This window comes from Phyllobates terribilis, unplaced genomic scaffold, assembly GCF_046119375.1.
Source record: "Phyllobates terribilis strain yellow unplaced genomic scaffold, ASM4611937v1 Scaffold_7__3_contigs__length_470593459, whole genome shotgun sequence".
NCBI lineage: Eukaryota > Metazoa > Chordata > Amphibia > Anura > Dendrobatidae > Phyllobates > Phyllobates terribilis.
The window spans coordinates 330,443,654-330,460,716 of NW_027362767.1; the positions used below are offsets into that span (position 1 = coordinate 330,443,654).

The 17,063-nt window shown below is 39.1% G+C and overlaps 1 protein-coding gene and 1 long non-coding RNA gene across 3 annotated transcripts in view; one reads left to right on the forward strand and one right to left on the reverse strand.

Annotated features, from left to right (window-relative positions):
* Nucleotides 1-10,021, forward strand: part of LOC141154797 (uncharacterized) — a 31,847-nt gene extending 21,826 nt beyond the window's left edge. The window contains exons 2-3 of the long non-coding RNA XR_012247476.1: nt 4,829-4,931; nt 9,915-10,021. This is a non-coding gene — a long non-coding RNA (uncharacterized lncRNA). The remainder of the gene's footprint in view (nt 1-4,828; nt 4,932-9,914) is intronic.
* MAMLD1 (mastermind like domain containing 1) overlaps nt 1-17,063 on the reverse strand; it is a 261,272-nt gene that overhangs the window by 125,389 nt on the left and 118,820 nt on the right. The window lies entirely within an intron of this gene.

Below are 17,063 nucleotides of genomic sequence, written 5' to 3' on the forward strand. Positions count from 1 at the left end.
TCTCAAAGCTAAGTGTATCCCATTGTCTGTTTCACTGGTTTGTCTTTAGTTGCAGTGGGGCTGACTAGTGCTCACCCCTCCCCCTCCCTACCTAGGGCCTATCTCTAGGGTCAGCCAGGGCTAAGGTATGCTGCTTGGCGATAGGTGCGAAACCTATTTAGGGACAATAGGGGAGTCAGGGTGTTGTTAAATCTGCTTAGGGATCTTCACTCCCCCTTTCCCTAGTTGCTGGGCTTCCCCCCTTTTCCCGTTGTCGTACGCTGGGTTCTTCCCATACCTAGCATGACACACAATGAGCCTGATGAACACCTTGTGCCAAAGTTGAAACATGTTGGTCAGTGCACAAGAAGTCAGCTATTCAGTATCACTGTGTAATTCACCATTTTTGATGTTTCAGTATATTGTTCACCGCAGTGACTTTTTTTCAGCGCCCCGGTATTGGCCAGAGATATTGGTCAAGGTTCCTGCTGGATCCATTACTTGTTTAGGAAGTGTAGGATTGTATTATTGGGATAATATATGGCAAGCTGTAAGAGCTAGGAAGGGGTTTTGTCAATTGTAAGTACTAGACAGGGCACCATCCAATCCAAACCCCTATTTTTGGTCGTCAAGCCTTTGATAAATATTGTTTGCATTTACGGTAACGTGTTTTCCTATCTGAGAACCTGCACCGCCTATGTAAGAAATGGAGGCTAATATTACATGGACTAGGACCTTGTAACAAAAGGGATGCTATAGTGTGTCCCACAGTGTATGCGCCAACAACTGCATTCATAAACCCATGTCTGAATCAATAAAATATCCAATTGCATTTCTTTCGGCAGGTCACTTCAAATATGAATCAGAAGTTGCAAAATTTTAATATCTATCAACTCGTGGCTTTACTAATCACTCAGATAGTAAGGGTGCATAGCACATGACAGGAGCTGAGCGCCTTCGGGAGGTATTGAAAGACTGTTATAGAACACAAAGAAGAGTTTATTTGCTCTTTACTAAATAAAACCATGAACTCATGCCGTGAAATCTAAAAAAAGAACAGCCAGTAACAAAACATAACAAAAAGCATAATTTCATAGGAAACACCCAGGCATCGGAATTACTTATTCATAACAGAGCTTTTGTGTAGAGAACACTGCATAGATGGCACACTGTGGCCTCAATGAAAGCACTGTAAAATAAGAAACAGTAGGGTTTAGTATGCAATTAATTAGGAAAAATAGTCAGTCTAAGTAACAATTAGCGTTAGTTCTTCTGTTATATGTTTGGTTTAAACCAACAACAATAATCACCTCTCGACATAAAATATCACAACCTAGGTTTAATCATTTAAACAAATAGATGATAGAAAAACACAAATATTAACGTTATAAAATAAAAAATGTAAAAGAAAAAATCTGTTGCCCCAAAATGTTGTATTTTTTAGTTCTAGAAGATGGAAGAAATGACTGGTTGGTTTGGGCAACTTCAGCTTTTATAATAGAACATTTCAGATATTGGTAAATTGTAAAATAAGATGCAGAAGTTTTCTACCATTTCTTGTGCACTAATCTAAATTAAAATGGTTATGCCAAACCCTTTCTAAACGCCCTATTGGAGAATATGAGCGTTTTAAAAGGTGGTCCCTCCCTAAGTACCCCCTCAACCAGATAGAGTGAAAAACTGACTTACAAAGAGCATTTCTCAAGGCTCCTTCTTGACCATATTTTACTTGGTCAATCATTCATATAGCACCACATTGTAAGATATGCCTCAATGTCCCAGCTGGCCACAGGAGGGGTTCTGAAGCTAGCCCCACAGTAAGGTCAGCTGCATTTTAGGAGGAAATTACCTTCATGAGACAACCCCATTTGAGTATGTAAGGCAAAGACATTTTTATTTCTAGTATGATGAAAGTTCTGAAAGTAAATAATTTATTCTATATCTCTAGATGTTTTTTTTTTATAAATATTTTTTCTAAATAATTTAATATGTCCAAGAAGATTCTAGTTCGGCTGTGCCACCGATCATTAAAATTAGGTGCTTAGACCTTAGGTGAAAAAACATTACTTGGCCTATCAGTTATCCTTGCATGATGTCACAGGTCTTTGTATATGATTAAAGGGGTTGTCCACTACTTTTACATTGATGCCCTATCCATAGGATTGGGCATCACTGTATGATCGGCTGGGGTCCCGCACGCGGCACACCCGCCGATCAGCTGTTATCGGTGCCGGTGGTGGCCGCCTGCCGGAAGTGCTCACCTGCGGGGCTTGGCCATCTGCAGTGGCCGCCGCGGTGTACTGCAGATCCACCTCCCATTCAATTGAATAGGAGGCGGATGTGCAGTACACCACGGCGGCTACTACCACTTGACGGCGGAGCCCCGCAGGTGAGCACTTCCGGCCAGTGGCCGACGCTGGCACCGATAACAGCTGATTGGCGGGTGTACCGCGTGCGGGACCCCGGCCGATCATACATTGATGCCCAATCCTATGGATATGGCATCAATGCAAAAGTAGTGGACAACTTCTTTAAGGATATACAGGAGACCCAGCTCAAGACAGAGTAAATATTACAGACTTTATTGAAGTGCGTTAAAATAGTGATAACATCAGAAAAAATGCACCGATCAGCATGTAGCACCGTCTTGAGCTCCTCTATAGTCTTAACAGTTTGATGTCCATGGCAGTGGCTATGCTTCAGGCTCCGGAGGATGTCTTTCTGCATTGGTGAGCTGGGTTTTTGCATTTTATTGTTACTTTGAATATGATATCATGCTGTAGATGAGCTTTATGGATTATATAAATAAATAATGGGCCATGTTGGACCATTGTGTCCACTTACAAGTCTCCTCCCAATGTTGTAGGCAGCTTACGAAATGTCTAGATTTTTGGACCCTGTTGCAGTCTCCTGCTCCACAGTCCTATTTTATGCCACTTTGTGCCAGCTTTATTATCAGAAAAGATACACGGGATATTTTTTTCCTTGTATTTTCCTTGTACGTTTGACAGAATGTTATCAGATGATAAGTTACAGAGCGTTGTGGGCATTGTCTGTAGAACATTAATTGCTACATGTCTGAAGATTTAATGTGCCCTTCTTTGAACCAAATATTCTTTTAGTGAGTAAGGAAGAGGAGTTTTATTTCCAGTGATTTATTCCAGAAACATGCCGAGTTTCTGACCTTTGTTTGTGGCTAATATCAGCAGAGAGCATTAATCTTGGTAAGCCTTCTTTTCTAACAGCGGGGTATGAAAATATAACAGCTATGCATATGGCAGAATAAACATATACTGTATCACAGTCAAAGAAACTCAAGATCATTTCAAGGTTGATTCCCTACATGCCTAATGTGCCCTGAGGTGTCCTAATTGACCATGAATAGAATTTGGAATGAAAACAAAAATAATAATTATTGAAAATATAATAAAAATATATATTTTTTCTTTCTTAAAAGAGTAGCAAAGTAGTAGTTGTCTTTTAGAGAAGATGGTGTTCCATTTTTGATAAAATAACAAGTTTCTTAATATAATGCATTTCTAATCAATAATATCTACTGAAAGAGTCACTTAAAACCATAATAAAGTAGATATCTACTCAAATAAGAAGCCGACTTAGATAAAATGTGAACCCTGTCGCCAATCAGCAGATGGTCTTTGACTGCGGTGCTCCCGTGATGCCTCCACCAGATGTTGATGCCAGGAGATCCGCAGGAGGTGCAACACTGAGTTTGGGGAGCGTAGCCGATCCGGCAGATGAGTAACCTTTTTTTTTCTACCTACTTTGGCCCATTAATAAAGGGTTGTCTAGTAGTGGACAATTCCAACAAGCTGGCCATACACTTCAGATAGCTGCAAATCAAAAACTTGTTGAACCAACAGCTATCCCCCCTCGCTCCCCAAACACGTACACATTGGCTCGGATGAGCATGAATGTGTTCTGAGTGGGAAGAGGGAAATAGGCCACTGCCTGGCATCTCCAAGAACAGAAGGATCTACCATAAAAAGTAGATATCTACGCAAATAAGAAGCCATCTTAGATAAAATGTGAACCCTGCCGCTAAACAGGAGCTGCTCTTTAGCTACAGTGTTGACGTGATGCCTCCACCAGGAAACCAGCAGGAGGTCCAGCACTGAGTTTGCAGGAGTGTGGCCGGTCCAGTAGGTGAGTAATTTTTTTTTCTCCACCTCCTTTGGCCATTAATAAAGAGTTGTCTAGTAGTGGCCAATCCCTACAAGCTAACCATACACTTCATATAGGTGTCAACCAAGAACTTGTTGAACCAACAGCTATCCCTCCTCGCTTCCCGAACACATGCACATTGGCTCGGATGAGCATGAATGTCTTCTGAATGGAGAGAGGGAAGTAAGCCACTGCCTAATATCTCTGAGAACAGTAGGATCAGTCATGTTTTCCCCATAGGAAGAGTCAATAGGCCCTTTACACATTACACATTATATAGTTAGTTGGTCATGACAATATTGTTGGGTTTGGCAACATTAATCGAATGCAAATGGCCAGCTGTAGTTGTTGAGTAAGAAGGTCCCCCAATCTATAACGTACAAATGACCTGAATGTCATATGGAAAATATACAAAGTACTGGAACATATGTATATTGTAAAACCATGTTTGTTTATGGAGTCAAAATGACAATAATTGGCATTTTCTATCAACATTCTGAATAATTACTTCACCATTACCGCTAATGAATGTGTAAAAAGGGTCTCAAACATTGAACGATGGGAAAATAAAAAGTATCTGTATAAAATAACCTGTACTATTGTTTTATGTCTAGTTGTACTGTCATGCTATTTAATTACATGCTGTTATTTTTTTCATTTTCATTAGGCTGGTGACCAAACGCGAGGATAATTTGCATTGAAATCTCCCATCAGCACCAGGCTCAGATCACATACATGTAATTCCTAAAACGGAATGCTATTAATTAACGGTGATTCTATTTTAGTTACTTATTTACATATTAGAGGGCAGTATGCTCCTCCAATGCACACACCATCCAATGTGCTGTGAATGCTAAGGAGAAAGGGTGGGCTTTACAATGGCGACTGTACTCTGATGTCTTTGCTGGGATTGTTTCATAAATACTTAACTAAGCAGGTCGGCTAATTGAGGAAGTGTCCATTCATTCTTGTTTTCTATGCGATAGTCATTATAGCTAGTTGGGGAGGTGTGTAAATATATTTATGTGTAGAAAGATGGACTCTTAGCCACATTAATTTGTTTGCAGAGATGTTTATCAAGCAGTTTATAAACTGTGAAATAGTCTTGCCGAAACATTACGACATGTGCCAAAAAGTAGGCTTGAATTAAGAGTTCAAACACAGCAACACATGGTGTAACAAGTAAGAGAATGTTAATCTCATATAGTAACTTTCATCTTTAAATAATAAAAAAAAAGTTCTTAAAACCCATTGGTTCAGTTGATACACTCATTATTTTAAGAATGCAAAATGAAAGCTTTTAATGTTTCATCCTCATAGCTCATTTCTTTGGAGGGGGTTGTAAGGATATCGAATATCTTATAAGCGGCAACTGTGAGGTTCCTTGTTGACTGAGCCTTATAGGACCTTCATGACGGACACTTAAAAAACCAGAGCAGTAAGGTGGAGTAGTTTACACACACACACACACACACACACATCTATATATATATATATATATATATATATATATATACACACAGCTCTAGCAAAAATTAACAGTCCACTGCAAAATTTTCAGTTTCTCTGATTTTTCTCTTTATAGGTATATTTTTGAGTAAAATGTACATTGCTGTTTTATAAACTACTGACAACATGTCTCCGAAATTCAAAGCTAAAAATGTTGTATTTATTTACAGCAAATGATAAAGCGTCAAAATACTAAAAAAGAAACCGTGCTTTCAGAACTCAAATTACTCATGTTTTAACGGTGAAATCAATATTTGGCAATATTTGGTGGACTAACCATGATTTTTAACCACATCTTTCATGCGTCTTGCCATGCTTTCCACCAGTCTTTCCATGCTTTCCAATAGAAAACTGTTCAGTGGTCTCTTAATTTTTGCCAGAGCTGTATATATATATATATATATATATATATATATATATATATACAGTACAGACCAAAAGTTTGGACACACCTTCTCATTTAAAGATTTTTCTGTATTTTCATGACTATGAAAATTGTACATTCACACTGAAGCCATCAAAACTATGAATTAACACATGTGGAATTATATACTTAACAAAAAAGTGTGAAACAACTGAAAATATGTCTTATATTCTAGGTTCTTCAAAGTAGCCACCTTTTGCTTTGATGACTGCTTTGCACACTCTTGGCATTCTCTTGATGAGCTTCAAGAGGTAGTCACCGGAAATGGTTTTCACTTCACAGGTGTGCCCTGTCAGGTTTAATAAGTGGGATTTCTTGCCTTATAAATGGGGTTGGGACCATCAGTTGTGTTGTGCAGAAGTCTGGTGGATACACAGCTGATAGTCCTACTGAATAGACTGTTAGAATTTGCATTACGGCAAGAAAAAAGCAGCTAAGTAAAGAAAAACGAGTGGCCATCATTACTTTAAGAAATGAAGGTCAGTCAGTGCGAAAAATTGTGAAAACTTTGAAAGTGTCCCCAAGTGCAGTTGCAAAAACCATCAAGCGCTACAAAGAAACTGGCTCACATGAGGACCGCCCCAGGAAAGGAAGACCAAGAGTCACCTCTGCTTCTGAGGATAAGTTTATATGAGTCACCAGCCTCAGAAATCGCAGGTTAACAGCAGCTCAGATTAGAGACCAGGTCAATGCCACACAGAGTTCTAGCAGCAGACACATCTCTTCAACAACTGTTAAGAGGAGACTTTGTGCAGCACGCCTTCATGGTAAAATAGCTGCTAGGATACCACTGCTAAGGACAGGCAACAAGCAGAAAAGACTTGTTTAGGATAAAGAACACAAGGAATGGACATTAGACCAGTGGAAATCTGTGCTTTGCTCTGGTGAGTCAAAATTTGAGATCTTTGGTTCCAACCACCGTGTCTTTGTGCGACGCAGAAAAGGTGAACGGATGGACTCTACATGCCTTGTTCCCAACGTGAAGCATGGAGGAGGACGTGTGATGGTGTGGGGGTGCTTTGCTGGTGACACTGTTGGGGATTTATTCAAAATTGAAGGCATACTGAACCAGCATGGATACCACAGCATCTTGCAGTGGCATGCTATTCCATCCGGTTTGCGTTTAGTTGGACCATCATTTATTTTTCAACAGGATAATGACCCCAAACACACCTCCAGGCTGTGTAAGGGCTATTTGACCAAGAAGGAGAGTGATGGGGTGCTATGCCAGATGACCTGGCCTCCACAGTCACCAGACCTGAACCCAAACGAGATGGTTTGGGGTGAGCTGGACCGCAGAGTGAAGGCAAAAGAGCCAACAAGTGCTAAGCATCTCTGGGAACTCCTTTAAGATTGTTGGAAGACCATTTCCGGTGACTACCTCTTGAAGCTCATCAAGAGAATGCCAAGAGTGTGCAAAGCAGTCATCAAAGCAAAAGGTGGCTACTTTGAAGAACCTAGAATATAAGACATATTTTCAGTTGTTTCACACTTTTTTGTTAAGTATATAATTCCACATGTGTTAATTCATAGTTTTGATGCCTTCAGTGTGAATGTACAATTTTCATAGTCATAAAAATACAGAAAAATCTTTAAATGAGAAGGTGTGTCCAAACTTTTGGTCTGTACTGTATATATATATATATATATATACATAAACATATACATATGTATGTTGCATATTAGAAAACTGGAAAAATGAGAAACAACTCATTATTCATAAAGAAAAGGCTCCCAAAAAATCAAAACAAAGAAACACCTAATCTTTGAAAACACCAGTATCAAGTTAGAATTGTGTAATTCTGTAAAAATATCGACTTGTTTACTATAGCATAACATGTTCTAGTCTATAAGAGCACAGTTCATGGAATGGGACATCCCAATCCCAGAGTTGACTTTTGCTAAGATTTAGGCGGATTACAGAGAAACCTTGTCGAGAAAATCTATCAGGGAAAACTTGGTGGATATGACAAGGTTGTCTTCTGAGAGAGATGGTCTTTGGAGAAATGTGACTATATATGCAAGAATGAGAAAGAAGGTGCCATATGTAAAAGTCTAAATATCACAATTGTGAACTTTTTATGAAATCATCATGTCTGCCATGATGATTTGAAGGCTTTTTAGATCAGTCTGGGTATGGCTAGGCTCCTATATAGACCAATATGAGCAATAAAGCCCATCTACATAACCCTATTATGTCCACATAGGACCCTTTCAACTTTACAGTTGTAGTCCCTTATCTATCGGGATTCCATAACTTAGCAAATTTTCTTCTAAAGATTCTCAGTCCTGGGTTGAAATCCCACCAAGGACAACATCTGCAGGGAGTTTGTATGTTCCCCTCATATTTGCATGAGTTTCCTCTGGGTTCTTCGGTTTCCTCCCACACTCCAAAGACATACTGATAGGGAAACTGGACTGTGAAGCCTAATGGGTACAGTGAGGCCAATGTCTGTAAAGCGCTGTGGAATATCATGGCGCTATATAAGTATAATAAATAGTGTCTTTTCCAAAACAAAGCATTAGGCTGGTTTCATGTAATTGTAACTGAAACAAATCTTAGGATTCATATTAAAACCACAAAGCTAGATGCACTGATGTTCCACATAAAACCCTATGGCTATACTTTCCCCTTGCAGTAGAAATGTAGTACTTGACAATGAATGGTTGACCATGCAATACATGGTCATACTTGGTCCACCAGAGAGGACATTGCACTTTTTTTTTACCTGCTTTATGTTTGGCTAATTCAGAAGGGTTGCTCTTTATTTCTATGTCATGGAACTCGGTTGTTGGGGGAAACAACTCTTATAGTGTGGATCTGAGAGGAAATAATGATATATCCGGGGAACCCATCTCCTTCACCAATATTTTTTTTGTACATCTTTAAGCTCAGATGAACGTCTTAACAACACTTGGTGTCGGGAGTAAAATGTAACCTTTAGTTATGGATTTAGCCTTTAACAAATGAGGTTCTCACCAAAATGGTGCACAATACTTTGGCTTTGTAAAGTTTACCAAAGCACAGAGGCTTCAATCAGATAATATAAAACAAGAAACACCAGAAGAAACTGAAAACAGGTTGTTCAAACACTGAAAGGAAAGGCTAAGTACAAAGATCAACAGACTTGTGGCTTCTCGACATTTAGCAGAGCCAGGATATGAAAGGATATATACACTAGGGATTATAGTTTTTACTAAGACAGCCGTATAAGTGGTGGTGTAAAATGCTGGTTCATTCTCCGCGAGGATTGTGTTTCCCAACTTCAAAACTGCGGGATACCAGCCGTATGTAGACTACAGGTGTCACAGTCAATAAAGCCATTAGAATAGGTTAGATGGATAGATATACTCTTCTGACGTTACCTAATTAGCTTTCCCTAGCCGAAAATGTGAAAGCTTGTACCATCGTGAAATATATGGCATCCAGTAAAACATATCATTAACAGAAAAGATAGTAATTGGGAAGGTATGCCATCACAATCAAAGGCAAATACTAGAACCCATAGGTGACATATGTAATTGAGGTGTATGAGTCACAAGTATTTTGTATAAAGTTGGTTTTATCCTTTTATCTTATTCAGTTTACTACTGGATACTATCAAATAAAAAGATTCTCGGTGAGGATAATACAAGACTTTTACTAAACCTCAATACTGAAAAACTACAAAGACAAATTATTGACATTTCCCATCTAATAAACCTGATTAGATGATGATGTAAATGATCTACGTATTCTCAGGATACATATACCACTATCAGATCAGATGATGCACTTTAGTAATTTTGTAATTATGGTATATTGCTTTTGCATGTAAAGGAAGTATCCACCATAAAGTCTACCCCTGAGGAAGCTGTGGCAGCAGTGATACGCTTGGCTCCTTTTACCAGCAAACACTTCATCTACCGGTTCCTGTTATCATCGGTAAGTACAATGACACTACGTATTTCAATGCCACATTATCTGAGACTTTTTGTCCTACAATTTTTGGTAAAAAGTTAACCCTAATGCTGAGTGGCAATTCATTTTGCATATACACAGGCACTTTGTAATTTTACTGACTTGTGTCTTCTTGGGGAACCTGATATGTTTATTAGGCCGAATTAAAGATATTGCTTGCTGGTAGGTCTGTATTAAACCATTACACCAACCCCATGATATCCCTATGTTTTAAAATTATGGTCTTTATGGTGATGGTTTCTTCTTTTGTCTCTTAATAAAATAATGCTGTATTTCAAAGAGAACTGGATGTGCTTCTTTGGTCATTTAGGATATAGGCAGGATTTCTATGTCTAGTGTCTTTGCTTTGATACCAAGATGATCATTATTGCTATTTTAAGACGACCTGTAAGTTGATATAAATATGTAATTTTTGTTTAACGTGCTGTATATCCCAGAATCTGGTGTTGATTTTCTTTTGTTTCCACACCTCTCATTCCTAAGATATGGCAAAGTCATCCCTGTATATAAATCTAGTCTTGTTAGGCAAAGGGGCGTGATCCTCAAGAATACTCCTACAGAGAAGAGTTGAGGACCATGCCCACTTGGCTAACAAGACAAGATTTACATACGGGGAAGAGGAGGTCATATCTCAGAAAAGGAAAGGCATTGAAACTAAAGAAAAGTAATGCCATTTTCAGGAGAACAGCGGCATTTACACCAGGTAAAAAAAACAAACTTACATATTTATGAAAAGTGACCTCTTTAATTGGTCATGCTGGTCTACATATCGTACTCTACTGGTCTTACTGACCTCTTAAGTTTTGTGTTTTCAGTGTGCAAAAATTGGCACTTTGGCTAGACTTATGGCAAATACATACAGACATGGCCGAAAATGTCGGCTCCCTTGAAATTGCTCCAGAAAATTAAGTATTTCTCCTAGAAGATTATTTTGATTAAACGTTTCGTTATACACATACACATGTTTATTTCCTTTGTGTTTATTGGAACAACACAAAAAAAAAACAGAGAAAAAAAGGCAAATTTGACATAATTTCACACAAAACCCCAAAAATGGGCTGGACAAAAATGTTGGCACCCTCAACTTATTAATTAGTTGCACACCCATTGGAATAAATAACTGATGTAAATACTTTTATGGCCAGAAATGACGAAAGTATACTCGGAGTGACACCTTTATTGGCTAACCAGAAAATATATATTTGCAAGCTTTCAGGGCGCAGAGGCTTCTTCTGAAGGTATCACTCTGAGAATACCTTTGTCATTTCTGGCCATAAAAGTATTTACATTGATTTTTCTGGCTAACACGGTACCACAGTATAACTTTGCATTGTACATCAGAATAAATAACTGCAACCGATGGCTTCTTATATCCATCAACAAGCCTCTTACTCCTCTCAACTGGAATTCTGGACCACTCTTCTTTAGCAAACTGCTCCAGGTCTCTCATATTTGAAGGTGCCTTCTCCCAAATACTTTATTTTCTGGAACAATTTAAAGGGTGCCAACACTTTCGGCCAAGAATGTACTTCTATTCACTTGTGTGCTCATATCTATTCATATAAGTTTGAGCTCAGGAATAAGGACTTCTTCCTCTCTCATGCATTATAATACCCTACCATTAAAAGATCATCAACATCAATATGACTATATACACCTCTAATATAATGTCAATACAAGTATTCATAGTGATCTGCAGATGTATTAGAGATAAATGTTAACTACAGAGTGGCCCATGGAAAAGTAGCCTACTGAATTTCATGCACGTCTGAAGGACTGAACAAGAAGGCAAAATAAGGTTGGAACGCTGAACCTGGGGCGAGACCATGTCGTTAGACAGACGGGCAAGGGGCTATGGCCTCCTCCAAATAAGTTGCACTGGTATTGGAGACGGGCTACTTTTCCATGGACCACCCTGTATTATTACGCTATACAATAAATACTCCACTCCATGATACTACCATTTACTTCTACATCTCCAACAATATTGTTTTTCCTTCTTCTAATCTGCTCTGTCTAAAGCATGTCATATTCCTCTCTGTGACATCAATTGTTCTGGACATCAGTGGTCCATTTTAATAAAGCGATTAGAGGAATTAGAGGAAAGGAATTAGCCTACAGCCTTTTTGTGGCCAATGGGACCAGTTTATTGAAGACAATGGATGAGAAGTGATAGCTGCTGTTAAGTGGAACATGTAGAAAATAAGATATGTACATGGCTTGATTGAATTTATCCCTGTCTTATGTCCTGTACTTGTAGCACTTGGAGATCTGTCATTGTCGAAAAATATTCATTGGTTTGATGTTCACTGGAATGAAGGGACAGAACGAATAACGTACACACAACTTTCTCCATTTCGTTTTGGTGACCTAGAGTTACCTCTTTCTGTTCAGATTGTTAACAACTTGTTTGTACATTTCTTTCTACAAATCTATTTCTTCTGGGTCAGTATTAGAAACCGCTCACAGGATACAATAACTGGATGTCTAAATAGGCAAGGTTGGTAATCGGAAATGCAATGGCGATGTCAGATGTCCAAGCAGATTATCCCTATGATATGTATTGCCAGAATGGAGCCTTAGGTTGACATATATTAATATGTATTTTAGTGTATCTATAGACTGGAAATAGAATTATTTAGTTTACAATTGGACTTTTGTCCTATTGATGTCTTGTGCTCAATGTGCTACAATCGTAACATGTGTTGTACGACAGCAGCTTTCAAGCCTGTCGCAAGACCAAAAACATCTGTACAACTTCTCTGCAACTTGATGTAAAAAAAAATAATAGCCAAATCGCAGATTAGTCGTAACCAACGACAGAAAATCCAAAACATTTGGAAACATTTGTTGCAGGTCACAAGGCTGCACCATAGGAAGTCATTAGATGCGATGTTGCGATTTCAATACCGTGCAACACATGTTGCTGCATAGCCCTAACTTTATGGCTGGTGAAGTGATTTTTTATATACCGAAGAGATCAGTGTAATCTCAAGGAGCATGGATGACGTAACATGGGATACTAACTGACTCCATAAAAATTAAATCCCAGCAACTGGCAAAGGGATCTTTCCTATTTTTTCTTCTGTATATGTCAATATGCTTTTATATCGAATATGTTTATACATATTTTACTTATATGATCCTCAGTGCAATTTTCCAGCGCTTCTCAGATGGGAAGTGCTTCTAATATGGCGTCCATCACCAGGTATTGGCAAGTATCCTACACGTCTGGCAGGAATTATGTGTGTCCTAATTAGAGGGACGGATGCAAGATAACAAGTAGCCATGGAAGAGAGTTGGCAAACAGCCAAGGGTCGTTCCAATGCACTGAACTAATCGGCCATGCCAAGGTTGCACCGAGCACTTGTGCTTGGTTTGAACAATGAACTAATCGGCTATACAAAGGTTGCACCAAGGGCTTGTGCTTGGTTTGAACAATCAACTAATCGGCTATACCAAGGTTGCACCGAGCACTTGTGCTTGGTTTGAACAATGAACTAATCGGCTATACAAAGGTTGCACCAAGGGCTTGTGCTTGGTTTGAACAATCAACTAATCGGCTATACCAAGGTTGCACCAAGTGCCTGTGCTTGGTTTGAACAATCAACTAAATTGGCCACGTCAAGGTTGCACCGAGCACTTGTGCTTGGTTTGAACAATCAACTAAATCAGCCATGCCAAGGTTGCACCAAGCGCCTGTGCTTGGTTTGAACAGTAATTTTGTGCTGTCAGAGTCCCTTAAACCTCTTGTCCTCAACAAATTAACTGCTCATAGTATTCAGGGTAGGGTTGGGTCCCCTCTTAAAGAAGCGTTCCCAATAATTTATTTTTCCCCTAAACCTGTGTTAATGTTAGTGTAGTGTAGTGTCAGTGTGCCAATATACTCACCAATAGCCATCTTCTATGGTGTCCAGCACCATCCGGTTCCTCTTGTGAGTCACTTGACGACAATTAAGACTCTCCGGATCACTCAGCACTCTGTGTATAAAGTCTTTTATACAATGCATACCTATGGAGCCTCATTCTAACACTCTCTAGACTTACATTGTAAAATCGCTTCCAGGTCACAAGTAGACCCCCGTATCACCCGGAGAGTCTGAATTGCCGTCATGTAACTCAGAAGAGGGGAACAGTGCTGGAAATCGGAGGAGATGACAATCGTGAGTACATTAATGCACTAACACTACACTAACATTAATAGAAGTGTTGGGGAAAAAAGTTAAAAGGAGTGTTTCTTTAAGTCTCGCTGTGGGGGCTACATGATTATTTGTTATGCTACTGATCTACAGGGGCTGTACAAGCTTAGAAAAAAGTGGCTGCTTTCTTTCAGTAAATGGGCTTCTTCAAGTTAATCAGGCCGAGCTGCAATGCTGCTCATAACCTGTGAACAGGTGTGGCACTGTTTAGTGATTGATTTATAATGCCATTTAAGCCCCACAATCCACTGCAAGCAGTACATGAGCCAGTTTATTTGACTTTGTTGTGTTACATAGAAATGTTCTTGACAGGGGATTAGAACCTTCTAACATGTTCATTATGTCTGACTCCAAAATCTAATAATCTTTGGTATAAACACATATGGTCTATACAGTATATTTTGCAGCACAATTTATAGATTTGTATCTTCAAGTGGCTTTAAGAGGCTTATCGCTCTGTCTATTAAAGTAATAGCAGAAAGATAAATCTTACAACGGAACGGAAGATAAAATAGTTATTCAGCAGAAAATGAAAATGTATACCCTTGCAGAAACAGATAAATATAACTTCTATACACTCCTCAACATTGAAATTGCAAAACCAAGAAGGAAAAATTGGGAAATTATGGAAATCACAGGATGGATAGACATGTTAATGATATGCAAATGATGAAAGAATAGAAATAAAATTTACAAAACATCTAGATTTATTCAGTATCAAATATAAGCGCCACACACAGAAATCCCCGCACTTACAGCCTTTGCTTCCATCCATGACGTTATTAATGGTTATCTGAGGAACGTTCTGCTGTGCTGAATGCACTGGATCAACAAATCATCAAGATCCGCTGCTGGCAGCTCTCTTTGCATTGGCTGACCAATGATGTCCCAGATGTGCTTGATGGGAAACAATTAAGGAGATGCTGGAGGCCATGGTAAGCATGCTTAGGCCACACAGGGGGGTCACAGTGGCATGAGCAATATCCTTACTGCCATTGTTGTGTTAAAAAGTGGCTCCTGAGACACTTTGAAGTCTTTGGACTTGTTTCCCATTGAGAAAATCAGGGACATTATCAGTCGGCAATTGCAAAGGGAGCTGCCTCCAGCGGATCTTGATGATTTGCCCAAGAGCTTTCAGAGTGGCAGAACATCCTCAGACAACCATTAAAGGGATGGTTCGAAACTGATATTAATTTTAATCCTAAATGTCTATTTATTGTAATAACAATTGGGGGAGGAAGGTTGAACTTGATGGACCTAGGTCTTTATTTAACCTACGTTACTATGTTGCTATGTTACTATGTAATAATCTAATCTCTTTTCTAATATACAATAAAAGTCCCTATCATTCCCTCTCTACTCTCTGTAACTTAGTTTTGATAACGCTTTGTTTGAGAATCCCCAGTGCATGCTCAAACTGGACTGGGGCAGAGGCTCCAGTCACTGTCCCCAGCCTGAAACAAAGTGTCATCAGTGGGGTCCATTTCAGGGACTGGGCTAGTCCCTGCTGTAGTGAGCATGCATCAGTTGTCAATTCCAACGTTCCCTTGTCATTGTGCAATATTCTTTTTCAATGCACAGTGACAGTGCACTCCCTCGCCGACTTTAATGAGAAGTGATGAGCTGGCAAGAGAGCGCACTGTCAGCTAGGTTTTACTAAGCTTTGCAGCCACTATTCCTTGATGAGGGCAGCTTACCATGCTGAAAGTGGTGAAAGGTCCTCTAAGCGAAAACTTGTAAATCATTTATACCAAAGATGAATAAACCTATATAATCCGTGCGCTGATGTTCATTAGTCCTAAGACTCCAATTGAAAACTTAGCAAAATGACCTCTTTAAATTTAAATAAAAAATGTATGTAAAAATGTAGCACATAAAATCTATCTGTGCTTTGTATCACAGCTGACACCCAGTTATCTGCTTTGACAAATTTTGAATATTCAGAACTTTAATTTTCTCTTTTGTCCTGCAGCAGGATTTGCATTCGATGACTGTAATGGATATCTTTCTTTCTTCCAAAAGGCACATTTTTTTACCGCTGTAATTAACACAGTCTATTCATTTCCCATAAACACATCTGACCTTCTGTACCTCACCCTTTGTTCAGTGTCGCTTTAGCGCATAAATATTAAAAAAACACATGTGCTCACAGGCAGGCGACATCGAAATCTCCATTCTGTAGTAATATTAGTTCAGTGACTGATAGAACCAAACTCGATGTAATAAATATGTTTGTGAACATTGATGAATTCTTTAGAATTAGACATGTAAGAATTTTAGCCTTAGAAAGTAATTGAAAGAAAAACCAAAATTTGCAGTTGCCCAATATTATTGCTCTGTACTGTGAGCTGCAAATAATGCTCATCCCCCAATACTTATTGCTTCTCTGATATTATTGTGGTTACTGTCTTCAGTCATGGAAGCAATCGGTTCCCATTGTTGACCGGCACTCTGGTCAAAAACATCTAATGCAGATTTGGCTTTCAATGATGGTCACATTTACATGCAAGTAGATGGCGACTGAAGAATCGCGCAGCCCATTACTAACTCTACTGTCCTCATAAATATGATATTTTAATAGGGAGAGGGAGCCAAGTTGCTGTCATTGACTTCTGGCAATGGCTAAAGACCCTCATTTACAATAGTTGGCCAAACTAATTTCCGCAGTCATGGGCCTCCCGTCTCTCCACAACAGATGATATTGGGTGAGAAAAGCACGGTGAATTTTAACACCCATTCCTCCTGTTCTCTGGGGAATAAAATTGCCATCAGAGGCTTACTCTGCTCTCTACATTAAGAACACGTGTGC